This window comes from Perca flavescens, chromosome 14 (assembly GCF_004354835.1).
Source record: "Perca flavescens isolate YP-PL-M2 chromosome 14, PFLA_1.0, whole genome shotgun sequence".
NCBI lineage: Eukaryota > Metazoa > Chordata > Actinopteri > Perciformes > Percidae > Perca > Perca flavescens.
Genome location: NC_041344.1, coordinates 26426333 through 26442421, shown reverse-complemented (window position 1 = coordinate 26442421; position 16089 = coordinate 26426333). Strand labels below are relative to the sequence as shown.

Here is a 16089-nt window from a genome sequence, read left to right as displayed (position 1 = left end):
GAAACCCATCACATTTTGGATCGTATCCGAATCACAGGGCGGATACTTTCAACTTTTGTCACCATTGCGAGCATTCAAGTGGTGTGGGAATAATCTGTGAAATTAGTTCCTGACTGGGAAAATTCACACTGCAATAAAATACTGTAAAGGGCATGTCTTGGTGGAGGTCTGTGCTCTCCGAGTGCCCTTTTAGTTTGTATTCGTTTACTCGGTCAAAAACTATTTTTTTAGGTCTCAATCCAAAAATGTTAGTTGTCAACTGTCATGTAAATTAGGTTCCACAGCAGTCAAGTCCAAGTCAAGACTCAAGTCCTCATTTTCGTGACTTCAGTCTTGCTCAAATCGAAGCCTCAAGTCTGCAGAGATTAAAGCAAGAACATGTGACTTGTGAAACGAGCAAAGACACTCTTTCTTTTACAAATAAAAAGCTGAATTCATAAGCAATAAAACACACACATGCTCAGATCAATACAGTCAGGGGTTAGGGCTGGGGCAAAATAATTGATTCCCCAACTAAAATTGATCTGTGTTTGACTGATCTGATATTGATTTATTTTAATGTATGCCTTTGACCATGGATGTATAACCCACCACACACTCTTTGGGGATCAACTCTTAATGTAAACATCATGGGGGGTGTGGACCCCTGGAAGAGTAGCTGACTGCTACGGCATCATCTTATAGGGATCCTTTTAATAAACAATAAACCATGGTGCATTACAAAATGTATTTGAGGGTTGCTTATTACTTGTACAATTTACAGCATGAGTTCTCTGAGAATCTCTTTTATATCCAAGGAAAACTGGTGTTGTAACCGAAATTTCCCTAACCTAACTGATAGCGAATCGGAAAAGTAATCGAATCGGGACCTTGTGAATCCGAAATCGATTCGGGAAATCATTGGCGGTACCCAGACCTATCAGGAGGTTTGCTGCTACAGGTCTACTTGGTCTGGTATAACAATACATAGATAAATAGATAGATAGAAAATAGATAGATCTTTATTGTCATTGTATGCGAAACAACAAAATTCTGTTGGAGCCATCCTCTCCAAATAGCAGTATAGAGTAAATAGATTTATATATATATAGTATACATACATACATACACACACACCAGCACATTCTCACCCAAGAACATCTCGCGCATACACATTAATCTTGGACATACACATTCATTCCATGTTCTCAATAAATAGCTAGAAAACAGTAAATACAGCAGTTCTTGCACAGAGTCTGATTGCACTGAGGGGGTAAGGGATGTGTGTACGTTTTTATGTTTGTATGTGTGTATGATTTCTGTAATATGTTCACAGCTCTGGGAAAGAAGCTGTTCCGGAGTCTATTACATATAATAAGTAGCTTATGTTATTAAACTATAGATAGGTATTGCTGTGTAAAAGCTCTGAGCACTGTCGAAACCCATGTGACCTACACAAACACATTGCCTGAATGCATCCTCTGTTGACACAGACAGACTGAAGCGGCTGCTGCTTTACCAACGTGCTGCTTAAGCCAGAGATCTTCAACAGGGGGTCGGCGACCCTTGAGGGGTCCTCAGAGTTACTCCAGGGGGGCCGTCAAATTTTTGTTTGCTAATTCTTTATTTTTTTCTAAAATGAAAGTCTGAAAATATACATTGATACATATTAATCCAACATATTATTAGCAAAGGTAAATTGACCTCTACATGAAATTGTTTTTTTACAAAAATTACACAACATTGATGATGCTTAATAGGTAAATAAGCCACTATGGTTGCCATCCACAGATTTAGTTCAGCTTAACAATTCACTGTGCCTTCCACATGTACACTACCGGTCAAAAGTTTGGGGTCACTTAGAAATTTCCATTCCACTCCATTATAGACAGAATACCAGCTGAGATCAGTTGCATTGTTCTTTTTTAACCAGGGCAGCAGTTTTCAGATTACATTATGTGTTTACATAATTGCAAAAGGTTTCTCCAATGTTTTCTCAGTTAGCCTTTTAAAATGATATCAGATTAGTAAACAGAATGTGCCTTTGGAACGTTGGATGAATGATTGCTGATAATGGGCAATGTAGATATTGCATTAAAGATCAGCCACTTCTTTCTACAACAGTCGAGAACCCTTAGAAGCATTAGATAGTTCAATTAACAACTACTTTTCTTATCTTCAACTGGAATCTTTAATTTGGACTGCAGAATGTTGTGAAATGTCACCACGATATGATCATATAACAATATAATACTGCTACTTTATACTAATTGACATTGCATGAAATTACATTTTAAATCAGATTGTTTCCAGTAAACAACCAGTGTAATAGTTTATTGGATCTAATCAAACACAGAGCATCATGTGGGTTGACACTGGCCAATATTTAGATTTTCAATAACCCTCCCCCCCCACCCATATATATATATATATATATATATATATATATATATATATATATATACCCCCACAGTCTGCCAATTGCTCAGGTCCAGTTGGCAGATAGACTGTTCGATTGGCTGAAAGCATCATCTGCTGCTGGGGCGGCTGTTTGGCAGTGAGCCAGGCAACTGTTGTCAAGAGAAACAAATTGTTCTATTTCACTTTTGATGGTTTTGGTGAGCTGCCATGAAGATCACTCAGGGTGTGGTTTATCATCCACATATCAATAACGCTGTCCATCCACCTCTCATCAGATTTCTTTACTCTATCATTTCTTTTTCTCTCTCATACACACACACACACACACACACACACACACATTCAGTGTAGTCCATGGCCAGGGTTTGTATTGGACTGGTATCCTATTGATTGTTCTCCTATTGTTGCTATGGTCCGTTGTACTTTTTCCACTCTCACAAAGGTTATTGCAATTGCGCGCGCGCACAATTCCAGTAACCACACACAAACACACACACACACACACACACACACACACACACACACACACACACACACACACACACCCCTAGGAAATGACTATTGTATGGGAGGCCTAGCTTCCCATTTTTGCTCTCTTTCCAACTCAATTACAGCTTTTGCCAACTAATCATTTTCAGTGTCAGGGACGACAACACATTTTCCCCTCTGGGCTACGTTCAGTTAAACCCTGAGTGGCTGAGCCTCATGATAATGACAGTGTAAGCCCACTGCTTTTCAACCTTGCTTTGCTCCTTGTGTTGACTCTTGCTGTGAGTGTCCGGAAAGGAAAACTTTTTTTGTCATAATAAAAAAAGTAGAATAATTGTAGCGCGAGTTTCGGTCCTATCGTGAAAACCCCTTACTGTTTCACACCATTAGATTGCTTAACAGGTTTTAATCACATTAGTCGAATCAATTTTATGTTGTTATATTTAATTTTTAGGCTTCAAGGAATGACCGTTTTCATCGTCACGGATTGCGACCAAGTGGGCGAGATTCCCTGCAACCCCCACTTGTCCCCTGTGCTTGTCGTCATACATTCGTCCACATTTATTTAGTTATTTTCATATTGCATTCATTTTCAGCTTCATATAATTTTACCACTGCTTTTGTGTAACATTTCAGCACCTACTATCCCGTTTTTCTTTTGTGTTGGAAGTGTTAAATCTTTACATTGAGTACTTGTTGAACTTGACGTTTAAAATGACATCATCGATGACATCCGAAGCCCCCTGTCCATACCACGTGACTGGTTTATGAAGTGGTTTGAATCTACACTTTTTAATATACATCCATGATCTACACGAGCACATTCAATGCCCTCTGCCCAGTTAAACCACTGCCACTTTCCAGAGTTAGAATAATAATATTGCCCCTCCTGCTATTATTAATTTATGACCACAGAGGTTTGAACAGTTCATTGTTTGTTTCTTCACACTCACCTTTTCTCTGTTACTTTGTCTGGTCCACCATTCAAGGAATGTTTGGGGAGGAGCCGCCGAGCTTTTCCTGTGTATTTATGTTGATGATGTCATCACTGACATCATTGGACTGAACCAACTGTTGGGGTTTCTTGTGTGTAGTAGAGCTATTTCATGTGTTTGTTTGATGCATTTGAGGGGTTATTGTGGGACTTGCTTACCTCGTAAAGTGTCTGTCTGTGGAGGGCACAGTAAACATTTCCATGGTAACAGCGAGTTGGACCAATCAGAGACGTAGCAGTTACCCTTAGGATTGTGGGTAGTTTACAGTAGTATTTCCCCTTAAGATCGCGAATAAAACATGTTTTTCTTAAAGTGCTCATACTCTGCTTCTGACTGGCTAATAGTCCTTACCTAGCTACTGCGCATGTGCGACTCCCAACAAAGATGGAACAGAAGTGAGATGTCTCACTCTGTAGCTAAAACAGAGAGCTCAACACACAGGGTGAAAAGAGGAGCTGCGGCAATGTGCAGTACAACAAAAATATGGTGTTTTTGAAAATTAAACCATGTAAACCTATTCTGGTAGAACCTCTAAATACAATTATGAACCTGAAAAATGAGTATAATAGGAGCACTTTAAAACAAGGTTGGTTTCATAAGGACTTAAAATCAACCTCGTAGCTCGTGGTCAGTCTACCTCGGATGGTTTAGACCTCATGGCTACTAATTATAATCCTTATGGAGAAAACCAATGGGACACCACACTGTTGAACTCTATAAAGGCATTTGCATTTTGCTGCTCAGGGAGGGAAAATAATAATTGATTGCTTGTACAGAGTATAGATCGGCATGGTACAAGTAGATTTTGTTATTTTGCTCAGGTTATCTTTCGATAGTTTCAATTTTTTTAATTTCATTTAAAGGTCTCACTTATAAGTGTATTTGGCCATACTGTAAATGAATATGCACTCATTGGAATTCAAGAAGTCTGCCTCCCTATCAATTGTGTTGACACGCTACATGAGACTCGTATCACAAAATAATGAAAAATGTCCATCACAATTTCCTGCTGATGATATTCAATTTACATCTAATTCTTTAACACATCCATACATACATCACTGGACATTCAGCCTCAGCCCAACATACAGTTATTACTTTACTAGTCTATATTCTCCACGTTCCACTTCTGGGATTGGGAAATTCCGGCAGATTTCACTTGTTTAGGCCAGATATCTGTTGCCTTGGACTTCCTTTCTGTTGTCATTTTAAACTCCGGTGTATTTCTGAGGACTATAGTTAACTGCTCCTCAGATCTCAGCAGGGTAAATCCAGACAGCTAGCTAGACTATCTGTCCAATCTGAGTTTTCTGTTGCACGACTAAAACAACCTTTGAACGTACACACGTTCTACCAAAACAAGTTCTTTCCTGAGGCTATTTTGCAGTGGCACCTTGGCTCTGTCTTAGCACCGCCGCCCAAGACGATTGTGATTGGTTTAAAGAAATGCCATTTTAAGATTTACCGTATTCTCGTTTTTCGGTCAAATGGCCTTTTGAATGGGAGTGCTAGGGGCACTACTATGATAGCATCAAAATCACTATTTATAAAACACTAAGAAGGCTCGACACAACATGAGACTTTGCTCCGAGTATCACCAGGGGCTCTACAATTTAACAAAAGCATTGAGAACATTGTTTGTGTACACAGAGTTTACTAAAAAGAAAGGTTTTAACAACTCACTGTAGCAGTTGGTTCTTCCAGTTTCCGGTCGCCGCCATCTAGCCAGTCAATGCGATAGGAGGAAATGCCATTTTTACATGAGGCTCCTTTTTCAACTACGAGGTCAATATTGTTTTTCACTAACGACAAAACAACAGATTATCCGTGCATTTATATGGAACTAAGCTTTAGGAGCTTTCCATCTTTACTCTCCTCCCGGTTACGTTGCCTTCGGAGATCGACTCTTTTTGACAACAACTGCTACAGTGAGTTGTTAAAACCTTTCTTTTTAGTAAACTCTGTGTACACAAACAATGTTCTCAATGCTGGAGGTCTTGTGTAGAGCCCCTGGGGATGCTTTGAGCAAAGTCTCATGTTGTGTCGAGCCTTCTTAGTGTTTTAAAAATAATGATTTTGATGCGATCGTAGTAGTTCCCCTAGCACTCCCATTCAAAAGGCCATTTGACCGAAAACGACAATACGGTAAACCTTAAAAGTGGCATTTCCGTCTTAATTATGCTTTTAAACGAAAGTTTGACTCGGGTACATTCACAAAAAGACCCTAGGTTCCATTTTGGCGTGAGTTACGCTTTAACACTTCCTCGTGCCATTTCAGAACAGGGGAAGACCCTGTGACATCACACCTGACCCTGATGTCACTCCTTCCTGGAGTACATACCATATAGATACATATAGTTTAATTATATGTATCTATATGGTATGTACTAGTTTGATGTTAAAGTCGTGCCAGTGCATCTCTCTCACATACTCCACGTAACCCCTTCAAACAGTCAGCGTTCTTTCTAACAGCATCTGAAGACTGGAATATGTCGCCAATGCAGATAAGAGAAGTAAATACTTATCGTTGTTTTAGCTGAAGAAATGGCTTATTGATAATCAGATATGTGCTGCCTGCCTGTTGACTTTGCTGCCCGCCTGCAGATTTGTCTTGTTTTGTTTGGCTTCTGATCTTCTACAGATTGTAAACACGTCTCTGCTCTCAGGTATCTTCCCACAGGCCCTGAAAACTGCAGTCATCAAGCCACTCCTAAAAAAGAACAATCTAGACACGACACTAATGAGCAACTATAGGCCAATATCAAACCTTCCATTTTTAAGTAAAATCATAGAAAAAGTGGTTTTTCAACAACTCAACTTTTTCTTATCGCTAAACAACAGTTTTGATGCTTTCCAGTCAGGTTTTCGACCACGCCACAGCACCGAGACGGCTCTTGTTAAAGTCTTTAATGACATCCACTTAAACACAGATAGTGGCAAAATTTCGGTCTTAGTATTACTTGATCTCAGTGCTGCATTTGATACGGCAGACCATGACATATTGCTTGACCGATTGGAAAACTGGGTTGGTCTTTCTGGCTAGGTACTAAAGTGGTTTGAATCCTATTTAAAGAATAGGGACTACTTTGTGTCTATAGGTAATTATAAATCTGAGCATACAAATATCACGTGCGGAGTTCCCCAAGGCTCAGTTCTGGGGCCTCTTCTGTTCAACATCTACATTCTTCCACTGGCTCGGATTAAGGAAAACAACAAAATAAATTACCATAGTTATGCGGATGACACACAAATTTACATAACCTTATCGCCAGGGAACTATAGCCCAATACAACAATTAAATATGTGCATTCAACAGATTAATGATTGGATGTGCCAGAACTTTCTTAAATTAAATGAAGAAAAAACGGAGGTGGTCGTTTTTGGAGCAAAAGAGGAACGATTGAAAGTCAGCGCTCAGCTTCAAACGACATTTTAAAAACAACAGTCATGGACTCAGACCTGAATTTTAAAAGCCACATTAACATAATAAAAAATCTGCCTATTATCACCTTAAAAATATATCAAGGGTTAAAGGACTTATGTCACAGTAGGATCTGGAAAAACTTGTCCATGCTTTTATCTTCAGTAGACTTGACTACTGTAACGGACAGACAGCTGCAGCTGATTCAGAACGCTGCTGCTCGAGTCCTCACTAAAACCAAGAAAGTGGATCACATCACTCCAGTACTGAAGTCTCTACACTGGCTTCCAGTGCCTCAAAGAATTGATTTCAAAATACTTTTACTGGTTTATAAATCACTAAACAGTTTAGGGCCAAAATACATTTCGGATCTGCTGCTACACTATGACCCACCCAGACTTCTCAGGTCGTCTGGGACAGGTATACTTGTTGTCCCCAGAGTCAGAACTAAACAGGGGGGAGCAGCATTCAGTTTGTATGCTCCACATATCTGGAACAAACTCCCAGAAAACTGTAGGTCCGCTGCATCTCTCAGTTCTTTTAAATCTAAGCTAAAGACCTATCTTTTTGATGTTGCTTTTCTTTAAATAATCTATTTTATTAATTTTAATTTCTTATACTGCACTGTAACTTTTATTCTTATACTGCATTATCAGTTTTATTCTTGTCTTTTAATGTTTTTAATTTGTTTATTAATGTTTTTAAATTGTTTTTAATTGTCTTCTAACTGCTCTTTAATGTTTTATGTAAAGCACTTTCAATTGCCCTGTTGCTGAAATGTGCTATACAAATAAAGCTGCCTTGACTTGCCTTTGTTGCTTGCTGTCTAATGCGTTGTGTCTGTTACTTGTTGTTGTGTATTGTGCCTGTTTGAATGTTGGTCTGTGTATATTGCTATTACGTGCTGACTGCATTATTAAGTCATTGCATTGTATTTTATTTTATTTAGGTTGCCATTTTAAAACTGGGACCAGGGACAACAGATGAAGAAATTAGCCTGCAGAGCTAACTTTGGCACATTTACAGTTACTTTGCTTTTGATTAATGAGCACTATCCACATCAAATATACAAATAAATGAAATGGAATGAAACGCTTGTCTAAAGTACATAGCTTTATTTTTAATTAGGATTTTTCTTCCTAAAAAATAACGATTTTGGACATACAAGGTGTTCACCCGACAGAGACGATTTGTTAGTCCTCAGACGCCACTGTAAGAACTGCTTGATGAATAGCACTCATGGCATAAATCGGCCTAATAACAAGTGCCTTGACTTTAGGAAAACTGCCATCCAAATGTGAGCTTTATTACTACTGACTCTGGCACGCAAACGTGTTTAACTATAGCTTATCCAATCAGTTAGATTGCCATCAAGCTGGGCTGGCAAACACACACACACACACACACACACAAACAAACAAACACTGTGACACATACAAAGTCTCCCACGCATTTACAACTCAGATTAGACTATGTGTTTACTCTTAGTCTCACAGCTGGAATTAACATGCGTTAAAGCCCTTCAGACTTAATAAGATACGTCTTATTCTGTGGAACGCCTGTTGGGACAATTTGCTACAAGCTGTGCTTACCCATCTCTCTGCTGCCTCCCATCTTTTTCCGTCCTTCCATCTTCATCACCTTTTCAGTCCCTGTCTCTCTCCCTGTCTTTTTATTTGTCTTTTCCCTCAGAGGTGTGAGTCCAGATTGAGTCATCCCCCCTTTTTCACACACAGCCTCTTCTTGCTGTGTCCATTCTCCTCCTATATTATATTTTGTTTTATGTCAGTGTATGAGTGTCTATAATATGTAAATTCCAGGGACCGCCTGTGTGTGTGATGGAGCTAAAATTCTGGTTGTCCCTGGTTGAAGCTGGTACTTAGTCATTGTATCCACATTACTGACAAAACTTAGAAGCACCAATAGTCAACCCTGCAATATCGCTGCAATATCGACATTTATGTATTCGGTCAAAAGTATTGTGATATTTGATTTTCTTCATACCGCCCAGCCCTACGCTAATTGTGGGAAAATTGCAGCATTTGGGGAATAAAGTTATTTCATATTAGCACCAGAGGGAATGAGTTTGAATGCACTGGCATGGCATAGTTTTAATCCTGTGTAAGCTGTTATGGGTTTACCATTGCCAAAACTGAAATTGGTAATTTTCTGCTAAAGCTAATAATAGTTGAACTATACCAGACTATTGCTGCCCATGCTTGACATCCCAAGTCTTCTATTAATTCCAAACTTACTTCCTGTGAGCAAGCAAATATTAAAATTTAGTTCCAGAGATCCACAGAAACAGGCAGCCTAATAATCAGAATTAATGTCCATTTTCTTTTACTTAAAGGGGAATTATGCAGTTTCTTTTAAGCTTAATTTACCTTAACTAAACAGCTTCAGAGTCATTGGAATGGTTATATGACTTTTTTTTTCGGGTTGAAGGGTGGTCGTCTCGCTCCCCCCTCCCCCCTAGCCCCTGTGAGCAGAAAAACCACCCTTGCAGCTTTAGGAGGTCAGGAAGGATGTAACAAATTGCTTTAGGCACTGCACACATACACACCCCCATCCAGGAACCGGCTAGCTATAAGAACAAGGTAGCGATGGAGTTTTTTACACTATATATATCTATTCCGAAGCTGTAGGGGGAGCTCTATAGAGAAACCTGCGAGCAAAAAACTGCCCAAACTGCATAGCACCCCTTTAAGTTATTCAGACTCACATCATGTCCATGTTAACCAGTTTCTGGTTTGAAAGGCGGTCGTATTATTCGCCTTAACCAATGAGTAGTGAGTTATATAACACAGGGTTAACTTACTCTAATGATGATTGAAGAAAGAGACCAATTTGAAGCAATATTATGGATTTCTTTGGCTTCTTGGAGGCAGCAGAGCAATCTATAAACACAACACTAGCATATTATCATCGTATAGTTATTGTTCTGAACTTGTTCTGATATCATTACATCCAGCAGACACAGAGAAACATTGGCATTCATTTGGGGTGGTGTTGGAGTCCACCCGACAAACGTGAGTCTTCTTTTGTCTGTATTTTGTCTCTATTTTGGAAATATCCGTCTCTTTAGGTGCTAAATGCTCCACTATGTTCACCAGCTAGTCGCTTACTTTCCCTGTCTGCTGTTTGGTGCTGGGCAGGTAGTGTGCAGTGAGTTTATCAGAGCTTTTATGTATGTCGAAAAATGAGATGGATGAGAGTGCTGATAGTGAACCAAAACAGTAAATATGCAACACCAAAGCCTGAGGAAAACGACAGTTTTGCAAGGTTGCAAAATCTCTGTGGGTTTGTCACTTGGAATGACCCCTTTCACATTGCACGTAGTCATATGATCCATTGTTAATTGAAATAATATTGAATACTATAGCTGTAAGAGTTACTATGTCTGCTTTAAGTCCATTTTCAGTGACCTGTACAGCCGCGTTGATCTCCTCCACGATTGTGCACAGAAAGTTGACGTCCCCATTCTTAACCCCGCCTACCAAGATCTGTTTTTACAGCTGGTATCTGCAAACAGCCCTCAGTGAGCACATCCCGAGACTTTATTAAATCATTAAATAAATTGTAATGTAATGTGAAGAACCAGTCTATAAACAACAGGGGTGTAAAATTTCACTGGTGTCACAATTTCGATTGCGATTATCCTGTCAACGATTCAGATCGATTCGATATCACGATGCGTCACATCCTCCTCATCATCAAATTCTTAAAAAAGACAGTTACTGAATGTAGCGGACTCTGAACACAAACAAAAACAAGCAGCTCCGGAGGCAAAAAATGTATTATGGTCTTACATAATCTTGCAGAATCATCCGGTTCCGCATTGCAATGCATCATTACAGTGATTCATTTCAACACCCCCGATAAACAGTAGGGGTGGGGGAAAGAAAATCGATTCTTGGATGCATCGCGGTTCACTCTTGAAAGATTATGACTCGATGCAGAACATTCAACATCCAAATTTTTTGTGAATGTGAGTAAATGTAAACGCATATATATATATATATATATATATATTTTTCTTTTTTTTTTTTCTCTATCTGTTTAGTTAAATTACGGCTATTTACACATATTCTATGTTTTAAAAGTAGCATATAAACACAAAAATAAATCATGAATAGAAATAAATTTTTCGATGCATCAATTATCGTTTTCATCATCGTATCATAGCCCTCTAAATTGGAATCGACTCGGAAGTGCCTAAAGATTCCCACGCCTGATAACCAGGTACTCCAAAAGTCCATATTCTATACATTCATGTGTCTGCCTTTTCATTCTTTGTTTCTCTTAACACAACAATCACATCTTTATTATATCACACGCATAACCTAGTTTGACATACATGTGCACTCATATATGTGTTAATGCACTCATATAGGCATCAGCCTCTCCAAGGCAGAAAAAAAAAACAGCATCGAAGCCAGTTGATTCCACAGAGATTTAATTTATATGCTAATCCAAGAAAAACAAACACGGAGGCTTCTATCCAGATAACAACCAACACCTGAATAGTCTCCCACAATAGATTTATTTGCCTCAGTAAGATGAACTGGCAGAATGAGCACCTGACTGGAAGACAGCATGCGACCCGGGGACAATTAGAAGGAACCTACGGGTTGCCTGTTTTGCTGTAGTGAGCGGTGCTTATTTTGATTCTTTCAGATGGGATACGTTTCCAGTGGGTTTGCTCGCCTGGCTAGTCCTGCCTCTCCCTGGCTTCCACAGGATACTCTATTATCCGCTACGTTTGCTTCCCTAACAGAGGGATAAAATCTCATCTGCCTCAGTCAGAGACAATACACAATGTTGCTTGTGTGTATGTGTGTGTGTGTGTGTGTGTGTGTGTGTGTGTGTGTGTGTGTGTGTGTCTTTTTGTTGATGCAGTGAGGGATTTACTGTACAGAGCTATACCTGAGAGGACACTATCAATGATTTAGATGCATTCTGGGATAGGAGATAAAACACTCTGGGTTGCCGTAAACATATTCTTTGTAAATCTTTACGGTAACACTTTATTTGACGGGGTGTGCATAAGACTGATATGACAACGTCATTATTATGACATGACATCTGCCAAGAACATGAAGGAGTCATTCTGAGTGTTCATGACTCACTGTCATTACGTGTCATTGGGTAAATTGACACTTTTAATGCAAAGCTAGCATTGTCCGAGATGTCTTTGTCATTACAACTTGACATTAACAAAGACAACAATCTCTGTGTTATGACAACTTGACATTAAGCAAGACAATACAACCTGTCATAAATGTGTCATGACAGGCCCAATTATCAAAATGTAATAAACTATTTATCTTTATGTGTTAACATTACATTAAAATGTCATTTAGAGGTTGGTTTTTACATTGTCGTCAATCTGGTCTTATAACATTTAAGACATCTTAATGACAAGTCCAAATGGTTCAACTTTACTTGAGGTTATGGATATTATTCATGACAGCATCATATAAGCATTTGATGCTAAAATCAAACTTCATGACAGATTCAAATTGTTCCACTTTACTTGAGGTTAAAATAAAGTTAAAATATTCATGACACAATTATAATGCTCTAACGCCAGTTAATGCAAAATCCAACCACTTAATGAGTAGAAGTAAAGTTGAACCATTTGGACTTGTCATTAAGATGTCTTAAACGTTATAGCAGCAGTTTGATGACAATGTAAAAACCAACCTCTTAATGACATTTTAATGTATATTTTATGTAATGTTAACACATAAAGCTAAAGATTTTATTAAAGTTTGATAAATGGCATGACATATTTATGACAGGTTATGTTGTCTAGGTCAGGGGTCTTAAATGTTTTCAAACCAAGGACTCCTTAACTTTAAGAGACGGAGCAGGGACCCCCTACTACATATATTGTATATTAAACGGGGCCTACAATAAACGTGCAGGGCTGCCTAAAGCCTTTATACTTACCTTATTAGTGCATAGAATACTAAGATATTAAAATAGCCTTATAATTGTTGGCATGGTTTTATAAATCATGTTTTAGTGTTAAACATACATGTGGCAGAGATGAACTGGATCGGTGGACGGCAACCTTACATACAGGCCAGTAGGCATATCGTCACTGGGGATTTATATTTGCTAATAATATGTTAGATTCATGGCTTTTTAAATATTTCTAAAAAAACAAACTTCAAAAATGAACAATAATTTGGAGGCCCCCCTTCATTGACTCTGAGGACCCCCTAGGGGTCCCAGACCCCCTGTTGAAGATCCCTGGTCTAGGTTAATGTCAATCTGTCGTTACAAAGACATCGACAGGTTGTACTGTCTTGTTTAATGTCATGTTGTCGTAACACAGAGATGGTTGTCTTCGTTAATGTCAAGTTGTCATGACATAGACATCTCGGACAATGCTAACTTTGCATTAAAAGTGTCATAATTTACCCAATGACACTTAATGACAACATTCATGAACACTCAGAATGACCCGTTCATGTTCATGACAGGTGGCATGTCATAATAATGACAATGTCATGTCAGTCTTATGAACACCCCTTCAAATAAAATGTTACCATCTTTACAATCATTCTTCGAAAGAATCAACCTGGCCTGCCTTGTTGCCCAATCCAAATTTTCTCCTAAACTTGCCATTTTCAGCGTGTAGCTTGCTAACTCGAAGTTGGTTGTTTACCGAAGTTTGAGAACAGCGACACACGGAGAGCGGAAGGCGATGGACATCCTGGAAATGTACTTCCGTTGATCCGGACTAGGGCTAGTTCAACTTCCATTCTGAATGCCTGCTGCTTGAGGCAGAGAGTCATACGAGAGCAGGCGGAGTGGAATACCTTGAGTTTAATATGATCCCCATCCACGGTGACCTCCTGCCTCTCAGGGGAAAATGGCGGTGCAGGTGATGCTGCCACAACATGAACACCTTTATGTAATTCTTCTCCACACTGCTGCCCCACAACATCTGTCTGCATCCATCCTGCAGCCGTTAACCGTGTGAAACTGTGTGTGAGCGTGGGTCTAAGCACGTATTTGTGTCCGTGCAAAGACTAGCGCTTGCTCATTACACAAATAGCTTCAAAAAATCTTCCGAACCTAAAAGACCCCGAGTCATCTCTGATCGTTTGTGTCGCTGCACATTTCAAACGAGTCCTTTGTGAAAATGGAACACTCACAAATGCTTTTTTTTTTTTTTTTTTTTATGGTTGACACATGCTGGTTTGTGCTATAAATACGATCAAAGTGGAAGCTATTTTCCGGCAATAACTGAAAAAAGTCAAAGACGTTTAAATGTTGCCAGACTGCACTGAACAGATGGATACCCAGCCGACCCAGTCACTGATACGGCTTTGATTGCACCTGCAGTTTCCAGGCATATTTCTTTCCTTTTCTGTCTGCACAGCCATTCTTTTCTTTTCTCAAAACAACCATAAGAGGTTTCTCTGGGAAGAGAGAACTTTGGTTTTTGTGTTTCAACATGATAAGATCACAGGTGACCTTTTCAAAACAAGTTAAAGCTGGAATGTCCTTTTGTTGGTCTTCTTCTGAGCTCTGGGCTCTCCTACAGTGCATCAAACTTGTCACGGGAATACAAAGTCCAAGATATTTGCAGTGACTTGGGGTTTAGTTGCCTCTTTCTCCATGACTCACTCGGCATAAAGCATGGCAGGATTATGTTTCGGCCTCTAAACTGTCCCCGCACACTCACTCTCTCTCTCTCTCTCTCTCTCGCCGCAATTTAGAGGAGTTTTTGTGGCCACTTGGCTTGGCTGATGTCAAAGTGCGAAAAGCTGTCAGACAGGGCTATGAGTCAGGGATGGCGTCATGATAAAGGCACTGCAGTGGTCCCAGCCATGTGGATATGTGTGTGTGTGTGTGTGTGTGTGTGTGGTGAGGAGCCAGGGTAATGGGCCATTTTATGGCCCGTATAGCGGTGATGTTATCAGGGGCTTTGCTCACACAAGGTGATTATGGTGGTAGAATGATATGAGACATTAGAATGATATGAGGCATTATAGAAATGGTAAGACCTTTTGTAGCCTTTATTCTACTTGTCCAATGCAGATTTACTTTTTATACTTTTTGTATATGAATAAGGGAAAATTGCACATGAACTAACACTGACATTAGATCAACATCAATGTAAATGTACCGGGGTTAGCATAACGGCTATTGTTTTCAACTATAGTCTCGACACAACTAAAAGCTGACAAAAGATAAAAACCATAAGCACAAAGTGAAGTTGTAGAGTTGGGTCTTACAGTACAGGCCAAAAGTTTGGACACACCTTCTCATTCAATGTGTTTCTTTATTTTCATGACTATTTACATTGTAGATTCTCACTGAAGACATCAAAATTATGAATGAACACATATGGAATTATGTACTTAACAAAAAGTGTGAAATAACTGAAAACACGTCTTATATTTTAGATTATTCAAAGTAGCCACCCTTTGGTTTTTTTGATAACTCTGCAAACCCTTGGTGTTCTCTCAATGAGCTTCATGAGGTAGTCACCTGAAATGGTTTTCACTTCACAGGTGAAGTGAAAACCATTTCAAGTGAAAAGTGAAATCAAGTGAAAAGATTTTAGATCTAAATCTAAAATATAAGACATGTTTTCAGTTATTTTACACTTTTTTGTTAAGTACATAATTCCATATGTGTTCCTTCATAGTTTTGATGCCTTCAGTGAGAATCTACAATGTAAATAGTCATGAAAATAAAAAGGAAACGCATTGAATGAGAAGGTGTGTCCAAACTTTTGACACACCGGCGCAGGAG

At 39.1% G+C, this 16089-nt stretch overlaps 1 protein-coding gene across 2 annotated transcripts in view; it reads left to right on the top strand.

Moving 5' to 3' along the window:
• LOC114568203 (hippocalcin-like protein 4) overlaps positions 1-16089 on the top strand; it is a 31931-nt gene that overhangs the window by 12158 nt on the left and 3684 nt on the right. The window contains exon 1 of one of the 2 annotated variants that reach the window (XM_028597647.1): positions 8525-8602. The exons of the other annotated variant lie outside the window; for it this stretch is intronic. The gene's annotated coding sequence lies outside the window, so the exon portion shown is untranslated. Of the gene's footprint in view, positions 1-8524; positions 8603-16089 lie in introns of those variants that run through there. 2 annotated transcript variants of the gene reach the window in all.